This window comes from Myotis brandtii, unplaced genomic scaffold (genome assembly GCF_000412655.1).
Source record: "Myotis brandtii unplaced genomic scaffold, ASM41265v1 scaffold230, whole genome shotgun sequence".
NCBI lineage: Eukaryota > Metazoa > Chordata > Mammalia > Chiroptera > Vespertilionidae > Myotis > Myotis brandtii.
The window spans coordinates 8,694,693-8,718,489 of record NW_005358650.1 but is presented as its reverse complement, the minus strand read 5'-3'; positions in this window follow the sequence as shown (position 1 = coordinate 8,718,489).

Below are 23,797 nucleotides of genomic sequence, written 5' to 3'. Positions count from 1 at the left end.
AGTATACTTTGTGCTTTGGTGTCTGTGGCTTGTTTTGGGCAGCGCTCACTGAGTTACTGGGCCCCTGGAAGTCTCGCTCGTCTCCTGTGTGATCTTCAGCCACATGGCAATTCCATCACCATCCACCCTGACCTCCTACTCAACCCAGAGCACACTGCTCAGCTAGACCCTTAGCAAAGTTTTGTGCCTTCCTAGAGAATTTTGGAAGCTTCCTAGAAAATATTGTCTAGGCCACCATTAACCAAAGGTGAGTAGGAAAGCTAAGCTTAGCGTCCCCTACCCACTGCTTTACACCTAAAACTACTGAGGCAGCAAGTTTAATTTGATGGGGCCCTTGCCACTAATTAGGGGGTAATTTACAGATAATCCCCTACCCTCAACACCAAAATAATCGGGGACTCAGCTTCCTGATCCTCTTGTTCCCTCCAGATTATTAAATATATTTTAGCCCAGAGAAGATAGCAAATGCCTACGATCTTAACTCTTCTGCCTCTCTCCTTCCCACCTAATCCCACAATCTGTCAGGAAAGAGGATTTCATCCCATCCTTAGGGCAGCAAGTCTATGGAATAGCCATCATAGATGATGAGGGTTCCTTTATGGAAGAAAGTCTGATACTCAGATCCAACGCCTCCCTGTTTGGTCTTGATACACTTAAATTTTGAGAACATTGTCTCTTCCTCAAGTCCCTCTGGCAAGTCTACTGCTTTAATGTAAAATCCTTTTTAAAGTGGCAGAAATGAATGTTAATTCTTTCTTTCTCTTTACATTCCTACTGTAACAGTCCTATAGTTTCATCCCTGCCTTCAGCCACATGAATCCCTCAGGCTGCATGAAAAAAGGCAAAATGCAAAACACAAATATTTTTAAGAATACTACTCGAGTTACACTCCCATTTGAGAGCTACGGGTGTGTGCATATTCTCTATGACTCTTATATGTAAATATTGCTTCTACTTTTTCTTTAAAATGTTCTCCTATTCATCGTTGGAGATATTTTTATCACATATGCCACTTATGAGCTTTTAAATGGACCTTTCTCCTGATTAATAACAGGTATATGCAACTCCTTACTGCTGAGATAAAACTACATTGAATAATTAGATTAATTCCAGAAAGTGCTCTTCATCTTCTTTACATCTTTTAGCAACATTTTTGCTTCAGGTATCTTTTCATTTCTGAGGCATGTTTACCATGGTTACTGTGATTCTGATGGTCTGTTCTGGTGTGGATTTTCATGGATGAGAAACTATCACCACAGTGTCTCACAGTATCAACAACAATAATACTAAGCCAGAAGCAAATGCCTACAATCTTAACTCTCCTGAAGATAGCAAAATGAACACAGTGCACCAAAGAGAAGGGGCATTGTTTCTAGAGGTAGAAAATGTACAAAAAGCCTTAAGTTTATAGGAGGTCTCTCTCACATGTTAGCCTTGTAACATTCCCACCACCCCCACCACCAATATATACATACACACACACACACACACACACACACACACACACACACACACACATACACTCTGCAGGGAGGTAGATTGATAAATGTAGCCTTCTATTTCACTTCCCTGCTGGGCTTTCACTCAAATTAGCACTTTCCTATGTTTCAGTTTTGTTCTTCTGATTGTTTTCCTTCCATCACCACCAACTCATTCTCTCAGCAAAGTGTAGGGGCGTAAAATGAACAAAGTTCTCACTTCCTAACAAAGGCTGGAGGCAGGCCCAAGTCAGAAACTGCTGGGCACTTGAACCTGAGCTGCCACCCAAAACACTGGCACCTAAAGTCGAGAAGATCAGTTAGGATTTAGAAAATCAAATGAACCTTCACTTTCTAAAATTGATTGGCAGCATACTAACCTGAGAAAGATTTGGTTGCCAGAAAAAAGAAAAAAAAAACTAGCATTAATTTACGAGTGCTCTGCCTTCAGACTACCAGGTTGTGTCCAGTTTTTCTAGCCAAACGTTTGGAAAGGTCCTTCTTTCTCTCATGCTAGGACACTCATCAAGGACGAAAAAAAAATTAACCCAAGTAAGCATATATAATGCTCCAACCCCAAACTATAGACACCTATCACCTAATTTTTCAAATTAAAAACACTAAGCTCCCAAACAAATATTTGTATACCCACATTCATAGTAGCATTATTCACAGTAGCCAAGAGGTGGGAACAACCCCAAATGTGTGTGGATAGATTAATGGATACAAAAAGTGAGATATATACATACAATGGAATACTATTCAGCTTTTTTTTAAAAAGAAAATTGTAACACATGCTACACCATTGATGAAACTTGAAGACATTTTAAGTGAAATACACCAGTCACAGAAGAACAAATTCTGCAGGATTCCACTTACATGAGGTATCTAAAATAGGGATGATGACAAAGTTCTAGAGAGGGATAGTGATAATAGTTGCACAGCACTATGAATGTACTTAGTGCCATGGCACTGCACACTTAAAAATTGTTAAAATGGTAAATGTTTGGTTATGTATATTGTACCACAATAAATAAATGAAAAAATATTAAAGGAGATTTATTCCACATGATCTGTTTGCCTCTGTTTGCACCTCCTTGATTTACTCCATGCCAGTGTCTAGATAGCTTCCCCCCGCCCCCATCTCCTATTGCAGTGTAAAGGGAGATTTCCCCTAGGCCATTCTTTCACAGGGGTCGCCTAAGACCATCGGAAAACACATATATAATTACATATTGTTTTTGTGATTAATCACTATGCTTTAATTATGTTCAATTTGTAACAATGAAAATACATCCTGCATATCAGATATTTACATTACAATTCATAACAGTAGCAAAATTACAGTTATGAAGTAGCAACGAAAATAATTTTATGGTTGGGGGTCACCACAACATGAGGACTGTATTAAAGGGTCGTGGCATTAGGAAGGTTGAGAACCACTGTGCTAAGGCCACTCAACCGCTTTCTATGATATGCACTGACCACCAGGGGGCAGACAGTTGACCGGTCGACCAGTCGCTATGATGTGCACTAAGCACCAGGGGGCAGATGCTCCAACTGGTAGGTTAGCTTGCTGCTGGGGTCCAGCCAATTGGGACTGAGCGAGATGGGCCAGACACACCCTGGAGCCCTCCCACGGTCCCTCCCTGGCTAGCCAACCTCCCGCATCCCTCCCCGGCCCCGACAGTGCAATGGTGGGGTTCCTCAGCCTGGCCTGCACACTCTCGAAATCCAGGACCCCTCGGGGGATGTCAGAGAGCCGGTTTTGGCCCGATCCCGCAGGCCAGACCAAGGGCCTCTAGTAAAATAATAAGTTCTCACTTGCTTATGCACTACTGAGAATTTGATTTCCTATTTAAAGGACCAGACCTATGAGGCACATTGTCACCATTTGTAAACCTCCTTTCTCTCTCTGGGAAGGTCATGCTTCTCAGCCAGGCAGCAGCATCCTCAGCCCTGATGGGGGGGTTGGGTAAGAGGACCCCAGGACTCACCAGGACTCAGCCTACCTGGCTAAAGCATCTCCCTTTTCCTGTGCCCTCTCCCTGTTTTCCCCTTTCCTTCTGGTAATCATCATACTATTGTTTCTATGAGGTTTTGTGGGGTGTGTTTGTTTTCTTAATCCCTTCACCTTTTTCACCCAGTCCCTCAACCCTCCTCCCTTCTGATAACTGTCAGTCTATTATCTGTATCTATGAGTCTGTTTCTATTTTATTTGTTAGTTTATTTTGTTCATTAGATTCCACATGAGTGAAATCATATGGTACTTGTCTTTCTCTGACTGGCTTATTTCACTTGGCATAACACTCTCCAGGTCCATCCACTTCTGAGAATATATCCAAAGAAACCTGAAATACTAATTGGAAAGAATATATGCACCCTTATGTTCAGTTATTATTTCTTAAAATATTTATTCCTTTATTAATGTTTTCTCTCCTGTGGAGCCTCCTATTTATTATACAGATATTAACACAGTTCCTCCTATTATTCATATGTTTTGACTTTTTGTTTATATTTTCTGCCCTTTTATCTCTTCCTAATCTATGGGAGTTCCTCAAAGTAATCACAGAGTTTTAATTAATCCTTTGTTATTTGTGAAATATCATTTTATTCAATTATTTTAAACTTTTATTGTGAAACATAGCAACACAGAGGAAAAATGCATAGAACATAAATATCTAGCTTAACAAGTTATTATAGAGTGAATATTCATACAATCCCCACCAAGGCTGGCTTCACAGGCAGGCAACCTATGCAGTTACACAGAGACCCACCAATCAAAGGCTCCCCTGCTTGGTTTAATGAGCTGCTGTCACTGTCTTGAGATTTTTAATAATTTTGAAAACAAAGGACTCCACGTTTTCATTTTTACTGGCTCCACGGATTATGTAGCTCATGTCCACAAACAAAAAATTTGTATATATCTGAAGACCCCAACCTGTCCCTTCCAAATGACAATCTTTTCCCTCCCCATAAAGATACTATCTATCCTGACTTTTTTTAAATATATATTTTATTGATTTTTTACAGAGAGGAAGGGAGAGGGATAGAGAGTTAGAAACATCGATGAGAGAAACATCTGTCCACAAACAAAAAATTTGTATATATCTGAAGACCCCAACCTGTCCCTTCCAAATGACAATCTTTTCCCTCCCCATAAAGATACTATCTATCCTGACTTTTTTTAAATATATATTTTATTGATTTTTTACAGAGAGGAAGGGAGAGGGATAGAGAGTTAGAAACATCGATGAGAGAGAAACATCGATCAGCTGCCTCCCGCACACTCCCTACTGGGGATGTGCCAGCAACCAAGGTACATGCCCTTGACCGGAATCTAACCTGGGACCCTTGATTCCATAGGCTGATGCTCTATCCACTGAGCCAAACCGGTTAGGGCTCCATCCTGACTTTTATGGTAATCACTTCATTGTTTTTTATATAATTTTATCACCTATATATGATCCTAAATCCTATAGTGTAGTTTTCTTACCTTAGTGAATGTCTCATATTGTGGCACATCAATAAGATAAAATATACCATAGCCACTAACATTTTAATTATGAAAATTATGGGGAATAGAAGTAAGGAATTCCCTGATCCTGGCAAGATGGCTATCATCAGCTTTTACTTCTTCCCCCAACCCAACCCTAAAGATGACACATAAAAAAGAACCAGGAATGACGCTAAGGAATTAATGTAAAAATAATGGGGAAAGGCTACGATGTCCCAGGCAGCATGCTACAATAGTAAACCTATAGACAGGGTTCCTGCACCAAAAAAAGTATTGAACAAATGATCACACAATGTGTATGTGTGATAAATACTCAAGGAAAAAGTACTTGGTGCAATACAAGCACATAATGGGGATTTGACTAAGCCTAAAGTATCTGAGAAGGCTTTCCAGAGGTAACTCTTAGTCTGTGGTCTGAAAGAGTTAAATGAGGTGAGCCCTTGTGGGAAGGAGCTCATCACAGCTGAAGGATTCTAAGAAGACAGTATGCAGCAAATGAAGAGGAGGTGTTCAGACGAGCCTGGAGAGATAAGCAGAGGCTGGGCCAAACAGGCCAACTCCTAAAGAGCAGAGATTTTAAATAGGTCAGTGATGTGATCAGGTTAGGTTTTAAATGGTCTGTTGAGTTGCAGAGTGGATTGGCAGGGAAAAGTGGAAACAGAGAGACCAGTTGATGGCTACTGCAGTACTCTAGGTGAATTATGCTGATGGTCTGTTCAGGGCAGTGGCAGGGAAGATGGAGAGAAACCGATCGATTTGAAAGATACTAAGAAGTAAAATAGTCAGTTGTGGTAGTGGAAGCTGAAGCAAAGGGATGTATCCAGATTAAGAATAACCCCTAGTTCCTGGCATATGCATCTCAGTGAACTGTGATGGTATTTGCTGAGTTAGGAAACCCAAAAACAGGAACACATGGGGGCAGGGGGAGGAGAGGGGCAGGGAGTCCAAATAGTGAGCGTGGTACAGTTTTGGACATGGCGATTTAACTTTCCTTTGAGAGATGTTGACTAGGCAGTGGGACATTAGCCTTTCACATGGCCTTGGATCACACTTAGGAGTTTATCATAGATTTTAAAAAAAGGCACAAAATCAATATTCTCTTCCAGCACTTTTCTTACTCCTTTCTCCATTTTCTAAGGAAATTAATGAAGACAGAGGTACTATTTTTACTAGGACAGCTCATTCTCTGGACACAACTCTTTATCTGAAGGGCACTACAACCTATAATCTCTGGCAAACAAAAATTGCCAATCCCTGGACATTAAGTAATGATAATTAATAATAATAACAGATTTAATGCAAAATAACTTGAGAAAGCTCTTTAAAAAGCAATGTATGGATTCTGAATTCTTATTATTGGATGCCTACGATTGTGTTGAACTGTGGGGAAAATATTGAGAATAATGACAAGACTGTACAAAGAGCTCTTTCTTACTAAAGAAGAGCAATTATGTAGAATATGACTTTCAACATTAACAGTTTTTCAAAGACAGTATGTGCATCACTTTTCCTTACAAAGTTATAGATGTATTCTGTATGAATTTAATACTTAAGCACCAATCATTAATAATTCAAAAGTTCCCATCATACCACTATTCTAATAAAGCATAGTAACTTCCATAGCATCAGTAATTGGTGTTTAAATGAAGGACACTCATTTTACCATCACAAGTGGGTGGGGGCCAAGGTCAAGTCACCCTTCAAGATTTTCTTTTGTTCTAATAACATGTACCTTATAGAAACATGTATTTCTTACTTGCTATTTCTGCTTTTCCTGGCATGATACATTAAATTCTCTTAGCACCAATTATTAATTTATTAACTATCACCAAGTAAAAATCTGTTAAAAATGCCCAGAGGATGTATACTGTAGGTTCACAGCTGCAGATCCAACAGAGTTTATGAACTCATTGCCAATGAATTAGGAGAATTCCATATGCTCAGAGGCCATTATGTGAACCAAAAATAAAATTTATAATTATTTCCATCCATAAAATATCCAGAAGAATGCTATGCTATGCTAATTTTAAGGATATAGAGTAATGTAACAGATGTCATGGGTAGGCTACTACCTAGGAGGGAAAATTCTTCAGTGAAGGAAGCATGCCATTTGGCATTATCATATTTCATTACTTATGAGCTCTTATGGTTGAAAAGGAAACAATAGTGTATTATTGGGATGCCCTCTATGGCCCAGACTCTGAACCAGGTATTTTCCATGATGTCTTGTTTAATCCTCACAACAACATTATGAGGTATATTGTATCTGCATTTTACAAAGGCAAAACCTGAGCACATTAAGAAACGGACCCCCTCCCTACCAAGTCACACACATAAGTACACAGCAGAGCCATAAATTAATACCTCGAATTTGGACTACCAAAACCCTGTAGGAAATACTGGCAAGGAACAACTTGTGTAGATTAGAAATCCTAGGAATAGAAAAAGAAATCACCCACTAACAAAGATTTTCAATGTAATCTTTATCTCCAGTCAACTAACTTAACCATCTCAGAATACAGAACACTGAAATTACCTAAACTATGGAAATCTTGGGGAAAACTCCAAATGTGCTTCGCCAATTCCTTTTCTTATTTAGTATGAAAAAGTGTTTTGGTTGCAGAGAACTAATGTCACAAATATCTAACATTAACTATGGGGAAACAATAATAATCAAATAGAATTGGAGTAAACTACACATGAATGAAAATGACCAGAATTTTTTCCATTTTTTCCCCTTTCTCTACGTTCAAACCAGGAATCAGACATTTCCTCAAGCCATAATAACATTGAATAGTACCAAAGTTTCACAATTAGTTCATTTCTTGATCATTTTATTGTCAAAACCACTTGCTGTAAAATATGCCGCAACCTCTATTTTCCTCTCTTAGAGTTTTGGGGTTTGGGGTTTTTGTTGTTGTTGTTGTTGTTGGGGTATTCTTGGCTTTTCCATAGAAACCTGGGCTTAATATAAATTTTTTCCTACAAAACTGAAAATTCCACTGTTGTGTAAACCTATTGGTCTGTGAGGGTACTCCCTTTTGGACCCTGACCATTCTTAAGTTATCCTAGTCTTGGAGCAGGTCATAAGCAATAAAGATTGAATAGGCACATGGCCCCTTTCAACATGATCTCCCTTGCCATTTTTTTGGAATAGAAATGTGCACCAGTCAGGCCCTCACTATTTCTCCTTGATCTAGCCACAGATCAATTCCTTATTATATCAAGTAAAAGGTTATGAGTGGGGCTCTTTTTAATCAACTAATTTACACTTTGAAATCTGTCTCTTTCCCAATATCAGAGGATATAGGAGTCTGCTCTGAGCATCCCTCTTCAATTTGGTTCAAATGATGTTGAATCTAAAAGATTTTCTTTAATCTGTGATGTGGAATTTAGCTGTTTCCTAGTTTCATTATAGATACTTTTTTCCTTCTATATTTGTTTCTTTCTGTTTATTTCTGTAAATTTCAGATGGAGAAATAAGGCAAACCTACTCTTATTTATCATCTTTCCAGAACTGTCTCTAATTTGAATATTTAAATACCTGATTAAATATTGTATATTTAAATAGGCAGAGCTATGCACAATATACACTAAATATCCAAAAGAAGACCAAAAATGCAAACATCTGAAACCTCTTCTGATAGTCATTGTGAGGCTTGATTCAAAAAGACAGGCTTGAGACATCACATCACTCACTTCCTTATTAGCCACTGGCTTAATAGGAGTCTTGGTCTTCTCTACATTATGCTAGGACCCTATAAGAACACAGAAATAATAGGAAGGCTAAACATTTAAACTGCACATACTAGGGTTAAGCATTAACTAACTGGAGTGGCGAATAGGTAGGTAAATCAGTTTGAACTAAAATCAGAAACCACTAAGGAGTGGTTTGCACAACATCTAGTAAAAAATAAAGAGCGAGATTTGAAGGTGGCGGCGTAGATAAATGCCTATACTCGCCACCTCCCACAACCACATCAAAATCACAACTAAAATACAGAACAACCATCATCCAGAACGGCTGGAAAGCTGGCTGAACAGAAGTTCTACAATTAGAGAAGTAAAAAAGAAAGCACACAGAGACTGGTAGGAGGTGCGGAGGCGCGGAATGGGCTGGGCCAGCACCCACATGTACTGCTTTTTTAATCGGGGGGCGGGGGGGAGGAGATTGTCTGTGCGGAGACCGCTGGGAGGAGCAAGGGGTCCCAGCCCTACACCAGACCCCCAAGCCCAGGGTCCCAGAACTGGGAAAAGAAATCCCTAGGGGCAGTAAGAACTAAGGGTGTAAAAACCAGTGAGGATTGGGGCTCAGTGACACAGCTGTTCCTCTTAAAAGGCCGGCACCACGAACTAAACTTACAAGCTCCTGCTTCCTCTGAGCTCCAGTGCTGGGTGAGGCTCTGGGGGACCCAGACACATATGAGGAGAAACTGGACTGTCTGGCATCAGGGTAGGAACTCAGGGGCAGCTTTCTCCCAGATGGAGGTGCTCACAGCAGTCATTGTTCCTATGCTGGGACCTCCCTGGTCTCAGGGCTAACTGGCAGCCATTTCTGTTTGCTCCACCCTGGTGATTCCCTAAGACCCAGCCTCATCCAATTTACAACCCCACCCAAGCTGAGTGCAGCAGCTTTTGCACATGAATGGCCTGTCCTTGCTCAGGCTAAAATTCTCTCAAGCAAGCTGCAGCTAGGTCAGGGAGCCCCAAACCTATCCATAAAAGGCCCAAGACCCAGCACCAGTACCAGCCTGCCTTGCTTCACAGCTGGGCCTCATCTGGGCACTTCCAAACCCCATACAAAGAGAAGGAATTTGCAGAGCTCTCTGTAGCTCCTGCTGGGTGGCCCCAGGCAGTGGCTCACTTTGCACCTCCCTGGAGACCCAGGAGCCAGTGTACCCAGTGGTCAGAGTCAGACCATACCAGATTACAACTCTTCACATCCATAAGCCACACACTCAAGGGGCAGATTCAGTGAGCACCAAAACCCCACTGAAGCAAGTCCTGCTCCATAGGTGTATCTCCTACACAGCAGCTCTTCCACTGTAGTCTCATCTGGTCCTCACAGCCAATTGGCCTAGAGGTCAATTCCTCCCAGTGACACCAACAGCAATCAAGGCTTAACTACAACAAAACTGTGCACACAGCCCACAAAGGGGTGCACCAAGAGTGCCCACCTCAGGTGATTGGGGAGGCTGAGCCACTGGGCCCTACACGACACTTACTACACAAGGCCACTCTACAAATACAAGGAGACATAGCAGCTCTACCCAATACATAGAAACAAACACAGGGAAGCAGCCAAAATGCAGAGACAAAGAAACATGTCACAAATGAAAGAAATGGAAGAAAGCAAACTACTGGATATAGAGTTTAAAACCACAGTTATAAGATTACTCAAAAATCTTCTAGAAACCTCCAAAGAAATGGAAAAGGACCAGTCAGAAATTAAGCATACACTGACTAAAATAAAGAATAATATACAGGGATTCAACAGTAGAGTAGATAATTCTGAGAATCAAATCAACAATTTGAAATACGAGGAAGCAAAAAACACCCAACCAGAAGAGAAAAAAGAAAAAAGAATCCAAAAATATGAAGATAGTGTAAGGAGCCTCTGGGTCAACTTTAAGCATATCAACATCTGAATTATGCGGGTGCCAGAAGAAGATATTGAAAACCTATTTGAAGAAATAATGACAGAAAAGTTCCCCTACCTGGTGAAAGAAATAGGCTTGCAAATCCAGGAAGCACAGAGAACCCCAAACAAGAGGAACCCAAAGAGGATCAACACCAAGACCATCATAATTAAAATGCCACAGGCTAAAGACAAAGAGGGAATCTTAAAAGCAGCAAGAGAAAAACAGTTACCTACAAGGGCAACCAAGATTACTCTACCCAGCAAAGCTTACCATTTAGAATTGAAGGTCAGATAAAGAGTTCCACATACAAGAAAAAGCTAAAGGAGTTCATCACCACCAAACCAGTATTACATGAAATGTTGAAGGGTATTCTTTAAGAAGAGAAAGAAGAAAAAGAAAATGATCCAAAAATATGAACAACAAAATGGCAACAAATACATACCTATCAACAATTGAATCTAAAAATCAAAATAAACTAATAAGAAATCTAATGAACAGAATAAACTGGTGAATAAAATAAAATCAGAGGCATGGAAAGGGAACAGACTAATGATTCTCGGGGCGGGGGGGGGGGGGAGAGATTAAACAAAGATCTTTCTTTTTGTTTTTAATTATTATTATTTTAATCCTCACCCAAGAATATTTTTCCATTGATTTTTAGAGAGGGTGGGAGGGAGAGGGAAAGACAAGGAGAAACATGGATGATGTGAGAGAAACACTTCGAATGGTTGCCTCCTGCATGAGCCCCGTCCAGGGCCTGGGCTGGAAAGGAGTCTGCAACTGAGGTACATGCCCTTGACCAGAATCGAATCTGGGAATCTTCAGTCTGCAGGATGACGCTCTATCCACTGAGCCAAAATGCTAGGGCTTAAACAAAGATCTTATATGCATATATGCATTACCTATGGACACAGACAATAGAGTGGCAAAGGCCTGGGGTGGGATGGGAACTGGGTGGAGGGAGGCAATGGGGGGAAAAAAGAGGGACATCTATAATAATCTCAGCAATAAGGATTTTTGAAAAAAAGAAAGAACAGCAGCAATACTTTTCAGAGTATAAACTCCATGGTTAGATGCTACTTATCAACTGAACTTGGACCAAAGTATGAACCAGCCCCAAAACCACATGGTCACCAGACCACCCCAAAACTCTTGTTACAATGGACTACTCCCATATGTGTCCTTTCCCCACAAACATGCCTTTTGCCACAGTAGTCTCTACCTGAACTTTTCCATTTCTGCCTGTCCATTTTACCCATCTTTCAATGTCCAGTTCAAATTCTTTATCCTCCATGAAGCCTTTGCCATTGTTTTCTCCAGTCGAAACTAACCTTTCCCAGTTTGGCATCTCTATTTTACCATCTACCCTATATCTTCATTAATTCAGTAATTATTACTCAGCACCTACTATATGCCAACCACTATTCTAAGGATTATGGATGCAGTGCTGGAAAGGGCACAATTCTTGCTCTATGAGCTCATATTCAAAGTAACAAGCAAAAATGGTTCTATGAAGAAAATGTAAGCTAGGTAACAAGTAAGACAAATACAGTGACCCTAGAAGGGGTCAGGGAAGAACTCTCTGAGTAAGTGACATTTGAGCAGAGACCCAAATGTAATAAGGGGATGATCATGGTAAGATGAGGGGAAAGCCTCCTATGGAGAGAGAACAGGTGCAAAGGCCTGGAGGCAGGAATTGAAGGCTTGGCTTATTTAAGGAACTGCAAGAAGGCTAAGTGTTGCCTAGAAACCTGGGAGGCAGGGTTGCGGGGAGTGGAAGGAGACAAAGCTTAGAAAGACAAACCAGGTCAAGTAGAGCATTACAGACCGTAACAAGGGCCTTGGTGACAAGGACTGCATCTCCCACTGCGCCGAACACATCATTCCTTTCTTTAGAAAACTCCCACACTCTTCCATGTGGTTCTATTGAATCTCTACCATAATGCCCTGTCTATTCCCCACCTGCAAAGTACAGGACCCAGGTCAGATCCAGCATTGAACCCTCTCATCCAGTTCACAGTGAGTAGTTAGTCATGTCACTCAATCAGGCTTACAAGTTTTAACAATTGCCTTGCTATCTTGTGCCAGAGGCTATCTGCACTCCACTTACCACTGGTCATGAGAGTCCTCAAATTCAACCAGGTGGTACATAATTCAGATCCAAAATCCTATCCCAGCATCTGTTTTCTTGCATCACTCCTGGCATCAAATGTCACAAGTTTGGTCCAACTCTGGAAAAGATAATGTCATAAAGGAGTATTCTCATGATAAATTTTTAAAAATGAGAAGCAACTCTTCAAAGTTGTCTCAAGCCTTTATACCCCAAACACCAATCAACACTGGAGATGGACCACCCTGGGAAAGGGGCATGACTTGGGCAAGGCAGTTCTCTTCAACTCAGATAATACCCACAAGGGTCTGGCATCTTAGTGCGTTATGCCAGCAGCTCACCCAGTATGGGGGCAATAAGTTCTTCCTTCCTAAAGATGTATCTTGGTAACATATCATGGTGTTTATCATAGAAACTATGATTAGTAATAATTAATGGATTTTAATAATAATGTTTTAAATCAAATTCACAATAAAAATGTCAATATTCAACTATTTTTAAATGCCTAAAAACTTTCAACTTACTGGAATTTTTGTTTGTTTGTTTTATTGTTTTTCAATAGTGCAGTGAAGGCCTGGGGGAAGGGAGGGTAGTGGGGTGGAGAGGGCCAATGGAGAAAAAAAAGGGATATCTGTAATATTTTCAACAATAAAGATTAATTTAAAAAAAAAACATGTTGTCTTGGGGTGTGGGGAGAAGAGAGTAAAGAGGGGACAAAGGATGATGGGAGGAGACTTGACTTGGGGTGGTGAACAATATCAACTTATTGTTTTTACAAACCTTTGATTGAACCTAGCGGGTTATGATAATAATCAAGTAGTATGAGAGACAGAAGTGCTCATGTCGTGCCTGGCACTCAGTAAATGTTTTCCAACTAAATCTAATAAAACTTGGCCATTAATGTTTCAGTTTGAAAATTCACACACATTTTAAATCCAGCATCATAACTAGATGTTTATAGGAAACTCATAATAAAGAAATTCAAGAAGTTTCCCGCTGCATGGGTCAGGGTTTTAGTTGGAAACAGATGAAAACAATAAAGATATTTTAATGAAGGGTCTGCTCACAAAGGAGGAGGCAGGGTTCAGGACAAACTACAAAGGAGAATGAAGCACCCCACAGAGGAAGATACTAACACCCCTCGGCCTGAGGGAGCAAAGGAACGAACAAGTTACTGGAAACCAGACAGTCCTTGCTGCAAGAGAGTGCTGTCTGGCAGGAGCTATGGCCTTCCACAGAGAATAAAGAACACGGCCAGCCTGCCCAGGGACCCAGCAGACAGAAACAGGGAAATACATTCTCCAGCTCTGTCTCCTCTCCCCTTCCCATCTCTTGCTGGTGTTTCCCACTGACCAAACCAATTGGAAGTCAGGGGACATAGAAGTCAGCATCCTGGGCACAAAGGAGAGTGGATCTGGAGACAGAGAATAGCCATCATAGTGACCTGCACAACGGCTTACTGAAATGTCAGTTTTAGATATAGTTGGGTATGTTTATCAGTGCAAGTGAAAAGGCTGCTCTGTAAAAGGGTGCTTTATTGATTCAATATTGCTAGCTTTGATGGAAAGAGGCGTGGATGGTGAGCACTTTGATTCCTGTCTTAGAGAGGTGTGCCTGGGGATATTGCCCAAATCAGAAACGATCAAGGAGCAGAGAACAGAGAAGTGGAGGCAAAAAAGAAACAGCACATCTTTTGAAGATTTGGGCACTTCAGGACTCTTTTTTGGGGAGAAATTTGGAAGGATTATCCCCTAAAGAGGTAGGTCCTGAGCACAGACCATGGCTCCTCTTTGCGCCTTGGCTTACGGGTCTGTACACAAGATGCCACAGAGAAACTGTCCAGCCACTTTCCTGGAGTGACTTCCCCATTTGACTTGGGTTTTCTCTCTCTTTCGGTCTGAGGAATTCAAACACCAGTATCATACCTCATCGATACTTCTCATAAATACATTCAAAGGGTTATCTGGCTCTGGAAAGAACATAATGCACATACTTGTAAGACATGTCTAAAGCTGACCAGGCAAGGGAGTAGGAGACCGTCACAGCAAGGATCTGAACAAGCTTCCTCCTGAACTAAAGCCCTCCTGAGTATTACCCCTGATCCCTCAGGAGAGAAGGAACATACTTTAAGTCATGACTGTAACTAAAATATACAAATAGCTCAGGGGCAAAGAATCTAAAGTCCACAGCCAATACCGCCCCAGCCCCTCAGCGGCCAGAGCACAGCTTTAAATTACGGTGTGGTTGAAGGAGGAGACCCCATGTCCAGGTGTTCCTTTCCCTTTTGGCTTTTCCAAAGGCCTGGTCCTGGTCAAATCTCTCCCTTCACTTTTGGGGCATCGGGTTCTTCAGATTGAAGTACATGATTGGTAAAATTATTTTTAATTCTAAAATGATCTTGAGAACTTGCCATTTAAACCACCGTGGTTTTTCATCTGTATCAATAAAACGTGATTGGTGTTTGAAAATGCATACAACAGTACCATCTAGTGGACTAAAGGTAGTAAATAGTGACAATACAGACAAATGAAATGAAATTTCACGAGGAAAAGTAATTATGTAGGACATTCCAGGTAGTATTTTTTAACTTTTTATAGATGTGAGCATCTCGGAGAATCTAACAAAAGTTATAGACCATTCCACCCCCCGGAAATGCAAAACACAAATATATCAAAATTCTGCATACAATCTCAGGGAATATATGGCCTTCTCCAACCTTCCCAAATTATGCCTGGGTCACAATTTAACATCCTCCCCTGTATATACATTATTTCAACCATTGGGGGGAAAAAAAACAATCCTGTAGTCATAAGGAATCAATAGATGTTGTAGCAGATTTATGTCTTTTTTAAAAATATCTAACTATAAGCCCAAACCTCCTTTCTATTTGCAGTGATACTTCATTGTATTCGGGCTGGTGGGAGGCGGGGTCCCACCTTCCATGGCAGAAGAGGGCAGATCCTTCTGCTTCTTACTCCTTAGCACAGTGGTTCTCAACCTTCCTAATGCCACGACCCTTTAATACAGTTCCTCATGTTGTGGTGACCCCCAACCATAAAATTATTTTCGTTGCTACTTCATAACTGTAATTTTGCTACTGTTATGAATCGTAATGTAAATATCTGATATGCAGGATGTATTTTCATTGTTACAAATTGAACATAATTAAAGCATAGTGATTAATCACAAAAACAATATGTAATTATATATGTGTTTTTCGATGGTCTTAGGCGACCCCTGTGAAAGGGTCGTTCGACCCCCAAAGGGGTTGCAACCCACAGGTTGAGAACCGCTGCCTTAGCAGGAAGGCACTTACGTGGCCAGTCATTTGCTCCCATACACTTTGATTCTTGAGAGGGTGTGACAAAGACACAGGGGAGACTGGAAAATCATTGAAGAAAGAAGTGAGAATCTGGCATTGACAATGTCCAGTGGCAGGGAAGCCAGGGGTGAGGTACCGGCCTGACCTTTCCTTGGCTCTAATTCTGTCTACCCACTTCCCTATTTTCATATCTGGTTCAATCCATCGATTCTGTTGACTGACATCCTTCCAATAAATCCCTTTACTGCTTAAATCAGAATGTGTTACTTACAATTAAGTAACACCAAAGTTTTTGATTTATGCACACATCAAAAATTTAGGGGTGAAAAAACACCTAGGTTATGTTCTTTGGCTGGGGGAATCAAACCTGCAACCTTTTAGTATGGAGGACAATGCTCCCACCAACCTAGCCACCCAGCCAGGGCTAGTTTATATTTTTGATGCAATTGTAAATGAGATTGTTTTCCTAATTTTTCTTTTTGATAGTTTGTTTTTGGTGTATGAAATGCAATCAAATAAATCAGCCCGGCTTGGCACTCCACTCGTTCGGTGCCGCTGTCCCCAGCGGGGCCTCCTCCCAGGCCGACCAGGCCAAATGTGTGCATCCTGGGCGCTGCCTGACCTAGTCACAGGGGCGCAGAATTTTCCAGCCCAGAGCCTTTCCTCCTTGCCTCGGGTCACTGTAGGGCAGGGCACAACCAGCCATTCCACAGAGTGTGGAGGGGGGACCTCCCCTGCTCTGGAGGTGGGCAGGCGGTCCTTCCCCAGCCCCACTGTAGTCTCCTTTTTGCTCTCCTTCAAAAGTTCCTCTAAAGGGTCCCTCGGGATCGCTGGTGGGAGTGTCCATCCAACATCTCTGCTAGCCCTGAGCTCTGCTGCGTGGCTCCCTCCTGCAGACTGAGATCCCAGGTGGGACTGGCAGGGAACTCGCCCTGCTCCCGCCCGCGAGTCTCAGCCTGGGACTCCTGCCCTGAGCTCCCAATGCTCCCAATGCGCTGTCCTGGCCACCCACCTCCATCCACCTCCACCCACCTCCACCCACCTCCACCCACCTCCAACCACCTCCACCCACCTCCAACCACCTCCATCCACCTCCATGCACCCCAGCACCCCGGCCTTGCGGCCTGGCCGCAGTTTACTCACTTCCCGTCCAGTCTGCGGTTCCAGTGGCACCGAGGCGAGGGTGGCGACTGCCCCCTCTGTGACCAACACCGCAGCTCCGGACCCTGACTTGTGGCTGCGGGGCGACGCTGTCCCACCAGACGGACGTGGACAGTGGCAGTGGCAGCAGCGGCAGTGGTGGCCGAAGCTGGGCGCGGAGTTGCAGAGCCCGGAAGTCTCTTCACCGGAAGACGCTGCAGGTGCAAGACGCTCCAAACCTGCACACAGCACTCACACACGCTCATTCACGCACATGCTCACTCTCTCACACACACACTCACCCCACACCGGTCCCACCGCCATCTTCGAGTCCCCAAAAAACGGACCTGGGTCATTGTGTTTTTATCTTAATTTTTCTCCCCTGAGCTCCTTCTTAACCCATTCATTTTTAGTAGCATGTTAGTTAGCCTCCATGTGTGGGTGTTTCTCAGGTCTCTTCTTGGGATTGATTTCTAGTTTCATACCATTGTGATCGGAGATGATGCTTGATAGGATTTCAGTCTTCTTAAATGTATTGAGGCTTGTTTTATAGCCTAATATGGGGTCTATCATGGAAAATGTTTGTCTTTTATAAGTACTGCTCCCCTAGCTTTGTTGTTTCCATTTGCACAAATATCCTTTTTTTATCCCTTTACTCTCATCAGTGTGTGCGTTTTTTTTTTATCTGAAGTGGGTCTCTTGTAGGAAACATAAGCATGGGTGTGGTTTTTTAAATCCAGACAACCTATGTCCTTTGATTGGAACATTTAGTTCATCTACATTTAAAATAATTTTTGATAGGTATGTAGTTATTGTCATTTTATTACTTTATGATTGTTTTTCTAGTTCTCCATTCCTTTCTTATTCTCTTGCTCTATAGTGTCTTTATCCAACGTGTCTTTATCCTTTCTCTATTATTTGTATATTTCTTTTAGACTTTTGGATTGTGGTTACCATGTGCTTCATATATACCAAGCTATGTTTATAGCAGTTTATTATAAGTTGATGGTTGCTTAAGTTTGAACACATTATAAAATCACATTTTTACTCACTCCATCACATTTGTTTATGCCATTATTTTTATTTCTTGTGTGTATCCCTCAATTTAGTGTTGTAATTACACATGATCTTTCTACTTTTGTCTTTTAACCTTTGTACTAGCTTTATAGTTGTTGACCCACTGCTTTAAGTGTTTGTCTTTATCACTAAAGATTTTTGTCTTTCCTATATTTTCTTAGTCACATTTTTTTATCGTATCTGTTGTTGTTTTTTTTAAAGGAGTCCCTTTAACATTTCTTGTGAAACTTGTTTAGTGGTGATAAAGTCCTTTAGCTTTTTCTTGTCTGGGAAATGGTATCTCTCCTTATTGCTAAGTGATAGCCTTGCTGGGTAGAGCAATCTTGGTTGAAGGTCTTTGCTTTTCATCACGTTAAATATTTCATGCCAATCCCTACTCTCCTGCAAAGTTTCTGTTGAGAAATCAGCTGACAGTCTCAGTGGGAGCTCTTTTGTACATAACTGCTTTTCTCTTGCTGCTTTTAAGATTTTCTCTGTCTTTAACCTTTGGCATTTTAATTATAATGTGTGCTTGTGTGGGCTTCTTTGGGTTCATCTTTGGGACTCTGTATTTCCTAGACTTATGTGTCTATTTTCTTTGCCAGGAGAGGAAAGATTTCACTCACTTATTAAAATAGATTTTCAATTCCTTGTGCTCTCTCGCTTCTCTTTCTGCTACCCTTGGTACACTTGATATTGTATCAAAGGTCCCTTGAACTATCCTTGTTTTTTTAAAAAAAAATGTTATTATTGATTTTTAGAAAGAGAAGAAGGGAGGTGGGTAGAGAGATAGAAACATCAATGAAAGAGAAACATCATCAGGCTGCCTCCTGCACGTCCTGAGGATTGAGCCCACAACCCAACCAGTTTGGTTCCCTGACCTGAAACCAAACTGGTGACTTCTTGATTCCTGGGTCAACACTCAACTACTGAGCAACACCAGCTAGGCATATCTGCATTTTTTTAATTCTTTTTTCTTTTTACTGTTTCTAATTGGGTATTTTCTGCTACCTGGTCTTCCAAATCACTGATTCAACTCCCTATTCATCTAATATACTGTTGATTCCCTCTAATATATTTTTCATTTCAATTATTGTATTCATTTCTGACTGGGTCTTTTGTTTGTTTGTTTGTTTTCTATCTCCTTTTTTATGATTCCTATAACTTTGCTCAAGAGATAGGAATCTGTGTCCATCTATTTTTTCACTAAGTTAATTGGGCATCCTTATAATCATCATAATCAGTGGTTTTGACTCTGCCTCTACATTGCTTGTCTCCATTTCGTTTAGTTCTTATCCTGGAGTTTGGGCCTGTTCTCTCACTTGGGACATATTTATCTCCTCATATTGGCTGACTCCCTGTTTGTTTCTATGTATTAGGAGGATTTGCTACATCTCATGATCTCAGCAGTGTGGCTTTCTATAGTAGGTGTCCTGTGGGGCTCAATGGTGCAGTCTCCCTGGTTACCAGAGCTGGGTGTTCTAGGGGTGTCCCTTTTGTGGGTTGTGTGTGCCCTCCTGTTGTACTTGAGCCTTGATTGCTGTTGACACATCAGTGGGTGGGATTGGTCCTCAGGCTGGCTGTGAGGCCTGGGCATGACTACAGCTGATGAGCTGTTGTGCTGGGGCTGACCCTGTGGGATGGGAGTCACTTTAGCAGAGCTCTAGTACCAGCCAAGTCCACTGTTGGAGTCATTTGTGGAGCTGATTGGGTGGTACTCTGGTGTGGTCTGAAGCCAGCCATCAGGTGTGTTGGATCTGGAGTCTGCCTAGTTTAGCACTGTGTGGTAGGAGTTACAAAGTGATCTGTGGTTGATTGCCACTTGTGCTGGGCTTGGAGGTGCTTGGATAAGGCTACTGTGTGAACTGGGGATGGTTTCCACTAGTTTCAGACTAGGGCCTTTGGTGGGCACCACAGTTAGCTGAGGCCAGCTGCCACTTGTGTCATGTTTGTTGCCACTTTTGAGGCTACATTCCAAGTCAAGAGTGTCTGCTGCTTATCCCAGACTTGGGGCTAATGGAAGGGGCTATAATGCAAGCTGAAACCAGTCAGAGCTTACGCCAGGCTTTTTTTTTTTTTTTTTAGGGGGGGGAGGGGGCGTTATGGGGTTGGACCTCTGAGAATTTAGAAAAGTCCACAGCTTGAGCTTAGGTAGGCTGCTCGTGTGGAGAATCTGCTGGAAGAGGTTGGGTAGTACCCATGTGTTTGATGTTGCAAACAGGTTAGGCGGGTTAATTGAGAGCTCAGATTTGATGCCCACCTGCACCAGGCCAGCAGAGTGAGGGGAGGGCTGAATAAAAGAACACTTGCCAGCACTTCCATATCCTGATCCCTGCCCCTCCAGACTTCTCCCTGAATCTAGTCAGTTTACTTCCTCCCCATCTGTCCCTGGCACTCTTTGAGCTGCTGTTCCTGTACTGGAGCCCAGAGCAAGTAACTTTATGAGCAAGTGAGTCTGCACGTGGGCCCTTATGACCTGTAGCACCTAGGTCTCCAGCAGCCCTCCATCTCAATTGGATGTAATCCCTGCTGGTTTTCAAGCCAGATGTTACAGGGACTCTTCATGGCACTGGAGCACTGGATTGGAGAGCCCAGTGTGAAGTTGGGGTCTCTTGCTCCACAGCCAAGATATCCCTCGCAATTTTTAATTACACCGTGGTGTGGGACCTGCCTGTTTCTCATCTCCACCCTTTCTACCCATTCTCAACATGGTTTTTTCTTTATATCCTTATAGGATGTCTGTTCAGTTAGTCTTCAGGTGGTTCTCAATGATGGTTGTTCTATAATTTAGTTGTAATTTTGATGTAGTGGTTGGAGGAGGTGAGTATAGTATTTATCTACTCTCCATTTTGACCAGAAGTCTGGAAATGAGCTTTGATATACACAATGACTTGGATTGAGTTCAAAGACATTATGCTGAAAAATAATTCTATTTATATGATATTCTCAAAAGGCAAAAACTAGAATGTCAGAGAACAGATCAATGGCTGCCAGGGCTTAGGGACAAGAGGAGGCTATAAGTACAAAGGGATATAGCATGAGGGGGAGTGATGGAAAATCCTGATTGTGGTAAAAGATATAAATCTGTACATGTGTTAAAATTCATAGAGCTATACTGTACATCTTTTTTTAAAAGTTGATTTAATTCTAAAAGTTAAATAAAATTTAAAGAAACCTTTACATTAAACCTATGCTAAATGGTAAAACTAGTTGGCCATACAGATATTCTGAGAGCATTTCAGGCAGAGTGTACAGCTAAAACAAGTTTCTGAGGCTGGCACATGCCTAGTATATTAAAAGAATAGTGAAGAGCTCAATGTGGCTAAAGTGGAATGAGTAGAGGTCAGAAATATAATGGGGGAGCAGATCATGTAAGGTGTTTATGCCATTATAAAAACTTTGGCTTTCGAGTTAGATGGGAAGCCATTGCAGGGTTTTGAGCAGCAATATAATATTAATTCATTTGATGTCTTAAAATTTATCTGTTGAGAATAGATTGGTGGCAGAAGGGAGAGAAAAGAAATCTTAGGAAGCTATTTCAATAACCCAGGTGAGAATGATGGTGGCTCAGTTCAGAGTGGTTATGACAGTTTGTGGTGAGAAACAGCTGGAGTCTAGAAATATTTTGAAAGTAGACCCAAGAAAACTTTCTGATAAAACTGAGAAAAAGAAAGGCATCAAGGATGACTCCAAGTTTTCTGGCCTGAGCCACCAAAAGAAGGGAACTGACATCAACTGAAGAGGACAGACAGCTTTGGTAGAACAGGCTGTGAGGAAGCAATAGTAGTTCAATTTTGAATATGCAGAATTTGAGATTGTATTAGACTGCCAAGTGGAAATTTCCCATTTGGTTGAAAGACCAAGATGCATCCAGTGGCCATGGGCATATTGACAGTATGTGGTCCTTTGGGTACAACGGAATTGTGGAGACTCCTGGAGCACAGTGAAGATCTGTATTATGTGAGGCTCACTCAGACCGGGAAGCATGGTCACTTGTGAGTTACATTTAACTTACTCCTTAAGACTTTCTCTGTTTCAGGATATAATATTTTAAATGGTAAAGAATGAGTTTATGAGGAAGAATTCTTAAATGAACCTGTCTTTTCTTGAAGTTTATTCTTTCCTCATGGCCTATCTTTGCTGTAATTGCTGGAGTGACGCTGGGTTGTTCAGCGGGTACAATGGCAAGTTAGCATAATGAAGTGTCCTGGCTAAGAACAGAAGGTGGATGGCTGAATATTTTATTAATATTCAAAAGATTTTATATTAAAGCATGTCTTGAATTTTTTTTTCTATGCCCCTATTATAATAAGGATATTTTTTCTCAAGGAGTTTGTACTAATATGAAACCATCACCTTCAATGTCATTATAATATTCTTCAAGGTGCTTGAAATTCATTAATATCTCAAGGGATATTGCTGATCACTGTTACCTTAGTCCTAATATGTAGTATCAGAAATAACAAGATATAAATAATTGAGTAGAATTTCATCTAATAAGTATATTTAAAGTTCATCTCTTCCAAAAACAGCATTTTAATTACATTCAAATTGTACTCATTTTATATAGATATCAACAAAGTCATCATTTCCACAGGGGGCTAGATATTAGAAAACAGATAAAAATGAAACAAGTTTTATTTTTCAAAAGTCCTTAACTTCCAAATTTAGAACACCAGGAACTGCTAAATATACACCTAAACAAAATGTAAACATTATCAGAGGAACACAAGTTGCTCTAATAGGAAAAAAACGGTAATACACATACAGTGAAACATAATTCACATAGATTCAATTTATAGGTATGTCTCAAAGTATAAAATAAATTTTAAAAACCAAATATCTACAAATACAGGCCAAAATCACAGATGACATTCTAAACTAATATATCAATATATAATGCTTTCCCAGAGGAAGTAGAAGGGTTCTCAAGATTTTATGTTGACCTATAAATTTTCCATTCTTTGTTCTCAAATACAGAAGCAGATGACTCAGAGTTCTTCTTGTCTTTAAATTAATTTCCTGTTGGTGTTTTGTTATCTAGAAATGACCCAAATGTATCATGACAAGTGCTACCAAACCTGTTCTATTTAGAGCTCAGTGACCAAGACATTTCATTCTTTTTTACTTGTACCTCTATTTCCCTTCAAAAAGCTTCTTAGGAAACTTTATAGATAGATAGTGGTGGTAAAGACTTCAAACCAAATAATTCTGAATTGGCAAAGAAGTAGATAGTTGGCGCTAACACAGTTTTATAAAAAAAATCACCACCATCACCACCCTAATTTATTAAACCATAAGTGCAAAAAAAGAAATAAATCATATCCAAAACATAGCAGGATAAAAAGTACTGGAAAACGAATAGAAGGCATTTAGAACTGTGATGCTTGTGGGCTTCAGTTTGGAAGACATACAGCAAGCAAGTTATCACTACCTGTTAAACTACTTGTATAATTTGTTTAAATTTCTAACTTGTCTAAATCAAGTTGCCCTAGACAAAACAAAAAGGTCATAATTACTGTGCTCATGTAA